Here is a 9,111-nt window from a genome sequence, read left to right on the forward strand (position 1 = left end):
TGACTGAAAGCCTCAAAGTGCCACTCCACTGACCTGCTTTCAACAGGAAGTGTCTACTTGAGATGTAAGGGTCTGCAGCTGGAAAGTTGGCTGTAGAATCCCATTCAAAACTCTTATTCCAGTCCACTGGGGCAGAGGGGAGGAATAGGAGCCCACAAAGAGGACATCTTGGAGGTGTCCGAGAACATGTGTCCCATGGCGTGGCATGGCCTCCCAGCCTTTGCTGCCAGTTTGGAGCTGTCTCCAGGCTATCTTGGAGGGGCTCACCAGGGGCCTGCTGTATCTCCAGGAGACCCAGTGCTCTAGGAGCAGCATCTTGATGCATTTTTTAAAAAATATTTATTCCTGAGAGAGAGAGAGGCAGACATAGGCAGAGGGAGAAGGAGGATCCCCGCAGGAAGCCTGATGCAGGACTCCATCCCAGACCCTGCATCACGCCCTGAGCTGAATGAAGGCAGATGCTCAACTGCTGAGCTACCCAGGTGTCCCTTCTTGATGCATTTTTATTAGCAGCAGCTAGAGCTGTGATAAGTTTGTTGGACTCAACACTACTTCCATTGTAAATGTGGACGTGTTTCCAGAGTAAGCATTCTTAACCATGCGGGGTGTCAGAAGACCACATACCTTACAATACCCGTTTTATAACCTGAACAACAGGACGGTGATGACCAGTGGGGTGTGTAGAAGGATGGCAAAGAGGAGCAGGGAAGTGTTCATGTTATTGGTTATCTTCTGGTTCTTGTGGGTTCACAGATATTTTATAATTATTTAAATTTTTAATTAAAAGAGATAACCCTACCATTTGGGATCCTCATCCCAAATGAAGTTGTAAATGATTCTAAATTTACTCCTGCAGAAAGATAAGCAACATCTGAATTCGCAGAATGAGGATTTGGGCCCCTTAAGGCAAACATGGGGCCTGGTACCATCCTTCTGGCTCCTGTCTGGTTCTTTCCTCAGAACATCTGAAGCTGTTAATTACACACTAAGACTTCAACAACTCATTCTTCAGATTTTACTGCCCTAGGATATTACTGTGTGTAATAGTGCTGATAGTGGCCTGGCGGGAAGATAGGAGCATCTTCCCCAACCAGACAGAGAATAAAAGGAAACTGAACACGGCCCTGCTCCTAGGATGTGCACAATTGGGAAGATGAGAAATACTTGGGAGAAGTGACTAACAAGTAACAAGTGCCATGACACTGAAAGCCAATCGCTGTCATTACAGGAAATAAGCCACTTGTCAATGCCCTTAGTTATCTGCGATTCCAGCCAAAGACTGTAAACAGGAATTGCATCTCTTCCCAGCACTGAAAAGTTTCATTCTTAGTGTGCTAATGGTGGGTATGTTGCCTCTTCACTAATGAAGGACAATGATTCTTTGATTCAAATGACACAATTACCCAGTGTTGGGTCCCCCAGCTGAACTTGACTCCCCAGGAGGATACAAGAGAGCATGGCTTCCGTTCTTCGAAAAGTTAGTAAAGTCAGTTAAGAGGAAAAAATAACATGAAAAAGGAGCAGACAGCAACCAAAGCTGATGTGTGGGCAAGGGAAATGTGCGCTGCAGACCTCCCTGTGAACAGCCTTGGTCTGAGGAGGCTGGATCCTGGGGCATCACTTCCTGGGCTGACACACCAGTATTCATGGGTTCAGGCCTGCAAGAAAAGTTTTACTTGATTGTGTAATTAAATCACAACACCCGGGCACCTCCTTGAATGCAGGAATTCTGCCTGTGTTGAGGTCTCAGGAATGGGAAAGCTCTGCCAAACCAGTGTAATTACTTGGGAACTAGTTTTGCTAGGGTGTTAGCAAAGTAGTCTGGATTTCAAACTCTGGACAGTACTTGGATATGACCACAGTGGCTCAGTTACATTTCCTTGTCCCAACTGGAAAGAAAGCATAAATATCTCAGATGTGGCTTATTTGTGGGCTTAATTTTACATTTGGAGTTTGAAGTGTAACCAGGGCATTTGAAGGTAACTTTGAGGTACATTTCTCTCTATCCCCTGATTCCTCATTCAGAAGATTTGTCTGGATTATAGTGTTGCATACAATTGCCATGTCCAGTTTGGGGTTTGTGATACACAAGAATATAATAGAAATAGAGGTGATAACTTATTTTAGTGTAAGTAGAGATTTCACATTTCTCAACTTACACTTTTTTTTTTTTAACTGGAAAGAAATACACCAAAGAATTAACAGATGATTTTGATGAGATTATGGAGGATTTTTCCAGCTGCATTGAATTCTTCACAATGGAGACCTTGAAGTACACACAAAAAAATGAGGGAAATATTGAGTGAACTCCCTATAGCATCTCCTGGCTTCAACAATCAATTTATTGCCAACTTCATTTCCAATATAGCCTCATCTGAATTTCCACTATTGCTGTTACTCCAAAGTAAATCCTGGACATGATAATTAGAGAATCAGATGTGTTTATGAGCTTTGCATAAAATACTCATTTCAAGGTTGGGAGTGGAGTTAAATTCTTTCTTTTAAACTGGTATGGACCACTCCTGTCAGCTTGTTTTCATTTGAGTCCTCTCTACCCTTTAATATTTTCAGGTCTTTCAAAATCCCTCTTGTGGAAGATGTTTTCATAAAAATGTAAGATGGGGGAGTCCTATTGCACAGTAAATGTTAGTAAATAGTAAAAATATTCATATAATTATACCTCACTTTATTCCAGAAAGGACTTCAAGCCATTTAAAACAAAGTCAGGGATCCCTGGGTGGCGCAGCGGTTTGGCGCCTGCCTTTGGCCCAGGGCGTGATCCTGGAGATCCGGGATCGAGTCCCACGTTGGGCTCCTGGTGCATGGAGCCTGCTTCTCCCTCTGCCTGTGTCTCTGCCTCTCTCTCTGTGACTATCATAAAAAAAAAAAAAAAAAAAAAAAAGTATATTAAAACATAAAGTCAAGGTAGCAGGAGTTCAATATGCCATAAAAGAAAGAGACAAAAGTATACTAAATGCTACCCACGTGTTTGTTTTTAAAGATTGATAAGGGAACCTTGTTAATTTTATAGCTCATAGTTTCTATGAGATGAAAATTAAGTTTTAAGGGGCTTAATGAGATTAAAAGAGAAATTACAATAAAAGAATTTCTGCCTGGGTTCTTGGGAAATAGAAACTATCACGAGGGTTTATCTTTCATATAATGAGTTTTGCAAATCAATAAGGAAAGATGAACACATGAATAAAAATTTGGTAAGCAATTTGCAAATTTACAGAATATGAAAATCCTTCAAACACAAAGTTGAAACTCATTAATAAAGCCATAAAATAATGCCTTGCCACCTCTCATCCATTAAAATGCTTTGTTGTTGAATCGCAGTACCAAAACTAGGGATTCCACTTCCAGAAAGGTAAGGAAATAATTATGGATATTGAAAATATCTACAGAAGAATGTTCTTTACAGCATTGCTGACAAGAGTTAAGAAAACAGAAATAATCCAATGTTCAACAGTACCAGTTTGATGTGAGGTGTCTGCAGTAGCTTGCAATCAGAAAAACAGTAATAATTACAAATTTTTAGGAACTTGAAATTGCCACATCTAGAATCACTTCTGGGACAACTTCCTTCCCAGAGAACTACAGCTTATGAAAGTACAGCAAATCTCACATCTTTGAAGGAGGAAAATTAAGGTGAGAAGTGGCAAGGCATTAATTTATGGCTTGCTTTCTTTCTTTTTCTTTTTTTTTTTGGAAATATTTTAGGGGAAAATGAGCAAATCAAACTTTTAGGAGCCTCGAATCTCAAAATCATCTATTTACTAAAATACACATAAGACAACCTTAAAATTATAGTATGAATGAGGAATACAACATAGATCAAAAAATTTCCACGTTCTTACAGAAAAATATAACCTAACAATGAAACACCATTTTTTTTACTTCCCAGAAAAAAATGGCATGGTTTGTTAAGTGAATTTTGAATGAGGCCTAAAAATATTTACCTATGCCACCTATTTTGAAATTTTTATCCATAATTCCATAGTGTTGAAATTATGGATAAAATGTTTCATATTGTTGAAATACTATGAAACACATAGTGTTCTGGTTGTATCTTCACTAAAAAAATGTTTAGCCCCCAGAGCAGTATTTACCATAAATCTGGTATGAATGTCAAAAGAAAAAAAATTGTCTTAAAAAATGGTGCAAAAGCATTTTGATTTTAGCACAACATATCACAGAAAAGAATATGAATACAAGTTTGCAATTTTATGTATACCTCCAAAGAGACTGTCACTGACCACAGTATTTATATTGCTATATTAGCAATGAGGATTTTTGGGTATGTTTTTAAGGGCCACATAAAAATAGGTTCAAGGAACAGATTAAGTTGAAGTCCTAGATTAAAATGTTTGGTCTAAAGAATTTTCTACAACAAATTTCATGTTTATGTATGAAAAGTCCTATAACCTTATATGAGAATGTCATTATTTTCTACACTATACTAAATGTACTTCCTAAGAGGAGAAAAAAATCACTATATAAAATAAATTAAGATCACAAGACTATCAGCCATCCTTTGAACTCATCTATTTACCCAAAGTACACACATTTGTTTCATTAACGGTAAAGAAATGAGGTGGTGACGACTACCTTTTGCACATTATCAACTCACTTTCGCCACAAGTGTGTCTTTGATGCGAGTGTATAAGAAATACGTTTGCCTGCCCCTCATCAAACCACCCGCAGGTTTATTAAGAAGATGAAGGTGTATTTTTCTTTCTTTCAAACAACATCCCGAGCAGACCATAAGTAGCCTGAAGTGACGAAATACTTAACTGGGCCTTTAGCTATCGACACAGATCGCTAAAACGTAAGTCATTCGCCCAAATCATCACGTCAAATAACAAAGCCAGCCATAAAGCAGGCTGAAAAGCATTAAGTGTTCCATGTAAGTTCGTTTTTAAATCCTTGAGCTTCTGTAGAAACATCGTGATCACCGTGTAATGTGAGAGGAACAAATACGGAATACAGAGGTTGCAGCGGCAGGTTCATGCTTCAGGCGTTTCTGTCTGTGAACATCTGACCCGTGCGGGGCAGCACGCTCAGCGCACGGCCTCCGATCTGTGACTGAGAAGACCACACAGTCAAAGCCATTTTCTATCAAAAGTCGGAGCGTTGAAGCCAGGCAGTCTGGGAATCTAAGACAGGGCCGAGCAACTCAAATCACTTCTCTTTTCATTTAGAAGAGACCTAACCTCTGCCTTGCAGCGAGCAGAACGTTTTTGTGCGAACGCGGAAAACAAGCAAGCCATCGGGACGTTCTAGGACGTACCCAGTTTCCTCAGTTTCCTCGGATCCGGGTCCGCTCTGAGCTCAGCCCCAACCCGAGCGGGGAAGGAATTTACTGTCAGGCCCCGACCGCTCGGCGAGCGGAGAACGTGGGGGCGGCTGGTCCGGCGGTGAGGCTCCCGGTCCCTGCGTCTCCGGCCCGCCCGCCGACCTACAGGGATTAGGACTCGGATCCGAGAGCTGCCCGAGGACCAAGAGAGGACCTGGATCCTTCCGCAGCCTCTGCCCCAGGCGCTGCCCTTCCCGGCCCCTTCCCCTGCCCCCGACCCAGCCGCCGCACAGGAGCACCTGGGCGCAGGCGCTCGCAGACGCACTCCCGGGAGGCACGTTTGTTCTCGTTTCCCTCGGCGCCGGGGCGTAGGCGAGGCCGAGAGGCGGGCAACGGAACAGAGGCTCGGGAAGTCCGTGCTCGCAGCCGCTCGGCCGCTGCGGCAGCTGCCCTCCTCCCCTGGAGTCTCCCTCCGTCCACAGACCGGTCTCTCCTCCTCCTCCTCCCCCGGCCAGCCGGGCTCCGTCCTGAGCGCCGCCTCCCGCGAGCAGCCTACGTCACAGGAGCGCCACCGCGCCACATCGACTTTAGTGGAAAATCTCTGCTCTTCCGCAGGGTGTCAGGATGGCCGAGTGGTCTAAGGCGCCAGACTCAAGCTCCGCTTCCCCGCTGGGGATTCTGGTCTCCGAATGGAGGCGTGGGTTCGAATCCCACTTCTGACACATAATTTTTCTCCTCCCTCTAATTTCCTACACACTGAGATCAACCTGCAGAGAGGTGTGCGACCGACGTCTAGTATTAACGGACATAAAAATTTCTTACAGGGACTGTTAAAAACACCGAAAATGTGAAGAGCGAGAACATCGCGATACATTTTGAAAGCCGGGATCTCTGGTGCAGAAGCTCCGAGAGGAGGGAATCCGTGGCGATATCGCGAGAGAGCTGAGAAACGCGCGAGGTTTGGGGCCAGTCCCGCACGTCTTCCCGGAAGCGGGCGCTCTCCCTGGCGTCCCCGCCCGGCGCTTTGGTCTCGTCTTCTCGGCCGACGCCGGGCGTCGTCCCTTCTCTGCAGTGGGGCCAGAAGCGTGCACGTCCCTCCTTCCGGGTCTGTGGTGTTCGTGCACTTTCCCTGTGTCTGCGTTCGCAGGTGTGCCCTGTACGCGGCTCTCACTAAACACACTGTTCTTTGACGTGTCTCGCTCGGGTTCTCGCGCCCTGAACACCTTCCTTAGAGGAATCGCGAGTCCTCCCACAGAAACGCGGCTCCCCCTTTATGCACCCACTTTCCCTACGTCCTGAAGGTGCGATTGCCGCTCGCCCAACACGTGCTGCCTGAGTGCTTGCCACCTGCCGGGGAGGCAGCCCTGGGCTGCGGCAATGATAACGTAAAACAGGAGAGGGCAAAAATTTTAATTTGAAGTAAAATAAGTTTCTGCCCTTGTGCTTATATTACAATGCAGTGAACTTTGGCTCGGCCTCAGGAACACATTCCAGCATCTCCTTACTTCTCGGGAGAAGAATCTTGAGATTAGACGTTGAATGCCAGCTCTAAGAGATTCCGGTTTGAATGGCTAAATGTTTTCTGTCATCGTGGCCACTCATGACTCCGCTCATCTCACCGTTAATTTATACCGATCTCAACATGGGAGAAGCTGTGCAGGTGTCAGCAGACATGCATCGTGGACGAGACCCAACCATCCCATCCGAATTCAGATGGTTTCATGTACCACCAAACGGACTCAATCCCTGCGGCACATAAATCAACTGTGGTTAAGGGAAATGTGAAATGAAATGTAGAAACTTGGTGAGGGGAAAAGAAACTCATTCTGGCAAGATTTCTACTACTATTACTAAATATACATATATATAGCACATAATACATCTTACCTATGTGTAACCACTGCCCTCATAAGATCATTTTCAGAGGAGCAGAAAAAGGATTTCTGAAGACTGGAAGAATGTGAAGCTTCTTTTGGAGAACTGGGTGAGTTAGAAAAAGACAGGAGGATAATACAAGAGAGAGGTAAGAGTAGCTGGTTCACCTGGAAAATTCTAGAAGAAAAGAAATAAGGCTGTTGTCATAAATGACTTCTCATATATCTGACATATTGGATTTTAAAAGTTTAATTTTACTTAAAGATTTATTTACTTATTAGTAAGAGACACACAGAGAGAGGGAGGCAGAAGCAGAAGGAGGCTCCATGCAGGGAGCCTGACACAGGACTTGATCCTGAATCTCCAGTATCAGGCCCTGGGCTGATAGCAGCACTAAACCGCCAAGCCACCAGGGCTGCCCTAATCTTACTTTTAAAATTAATACCAAAAAACATGATTACAGAATTTTTACAGAACTACTTAAGTGGAACTTTCCCCTTCCTGTTTCACTCACTTTGATTAAATGCCTTTTAGAATTATTGGGAAGATACTTAACTTGCTTCACTCTCTTCTTTGTCCTCCCCTTAGGAAGAAAAATCTAAGAGTAATAGTTTTTCCTTCTCTGATCCACATTTTGGGTGGCACTAATATTCAGCTGTGCTTCTATGGTCTCTTCAGCTCTTTGCATTGGTGGTTTTACAGAGTACTTGTGCCTTCACACAACTGCTAGGCAAATGAGTCTACTGGGTTCCAGGTATAAACATGGGAAGGAGTAGAGATAGCCCATTTTAGTTTCAGATCCAAACCATGTTCTTCAATCTATGTTTGCCAGCAACAAGCTGGTATTTTGTTTCTGTCATCAGTGTAAACTCCTTGTTGCCAAATTGTTAAAGACCATGTTAAAATAAAAAAGGTAAATTTATGACTTTCATACAAATGAAAATGAGTATGTGTTGAGAATAACGTAACAACCAGTAAGATGTTAAAATTGGCTCAAAAGAAAATTCAGAGTACTACACATTTATAGACAATCTGGAATGCTGAAGTAAATTTGCAAATTGATTTTTTTAAACTGTCCATTTCCAGGGCAATGATCATTTGCATTCCACTGGACAGAATTCATTTGCATTTCTGTGGTGAAAATCATTTTCACTGTTACCAGTTTCCTACAACTCAAAGAGTTGTGAGATAGCTAAAAAAAAATCAATGAAAATCACTGTTATGGACTGAATGTGTCCCTCCAAAATTCATGTTGAAACCCAATGTCATGGTATTAGGAGATGGGATCTGTGGAAAGTAATTAGGATTAATATGTCAGGAGGGTAGAACGCTCCTAAATGGGATTAGGGTCATTGTAAAGAATTCTGAGGGAGCCTGCTTCCTCACTGTGCTCTTCAGCCATTTGAGAACACAGCAAGAAGACAGCCTTCCAAACACAGGAAGGGGCCTCATTAGAACCCAACCCGGTGGGCCACCCTGATCTGGGACTTTATGCCTTCTGGAACTCTAAGATATAAACTTCTGTTAGTTAAGCCACACATTTTGTGGCATTTTGCTACAGCAGCCATGACTCGGACAGTTGTCCTACTCAAGCTACCATGGAAACCTTGAAAATTTTTGAAAATTTGAAAATTTTTCCTGACAAAACTCACAGTGGAAATGGATGTGATCACAACCTTCAAAACTGAAACATCCTTTCTTATTTCACTAGCACACTCACATGGAATTGGGTTTTAGAGTTGGATTCATTAAAAAGTGGAAGATAAGCCTTTATCTCACCCCGTTGCAAGAACCCTCCAATTTGCAATGATGTCTAGCCAATCAATATCCTTTCTTTTTTTTTTTTTTTAAGATTTTACTTTTAAGTAATCTCTATACCCAACGTGGGGCTCAAACTGACAAGCCCAAGATCAAGAGTCCCATGCTCTACTGACTGA

General features: G+C 43.1%; 1 long non-coding RNA gene and 1 other non-coding gene across 2 annotated transcripts; one reads left to right on the forward strand and one right to left on the reverse strand.

Annotated features, from left to right (window-relative positions):
• Window positions 1–322: 322 nt before the first annotated feature.
• LOC129507979 (uncharacterized) lies at window positions 323–5,849 on the reverse strand. Its single transcript, XR_008664111.1, has 3 exons — window positions 5,599–5,849; window positions 2,681–2,871; window positions 323–1,658 (listed from the first exon to the last, which is right to left on the reverse strand). It is a non-coding gene; the product is annotated as an uncharacterized LOC129507979 (long non-coding RNA).
• Window positions 5,850–5,917: 68 nt separating this feature from the next.
• Window positions 5,918–6,021, forward strand: TRNAL-CAA (transfer RNA leucine (anticodon CAA)). Its single transcript has 2 exons — window positions 5,918–5,955; window positions 5,976–6,021. It is a non-coding gene; the product is annotated as a tRNA-Leu (tRNA).
• The last annotated feature ends 3,090 nt before the right edge of the window (window positions 6,022–9,111 follow it).

Source organism: Nyctereutes procyonoides, unplaced genomic scaffold (genome assembly GCF_905146905.1).
Source record: "Nyctereutes procyonoides isolate TBG_1078 unplaced genomic scaffold, NYPRO_anot_genome, whole genome shotgun sequence".
Lineage (NCBI taxonomy): Eukaryota > Metazoa > Chordata > Mammalia > Carnivora > Canidae > Nyctereutes > Nyctereutes procyonoides.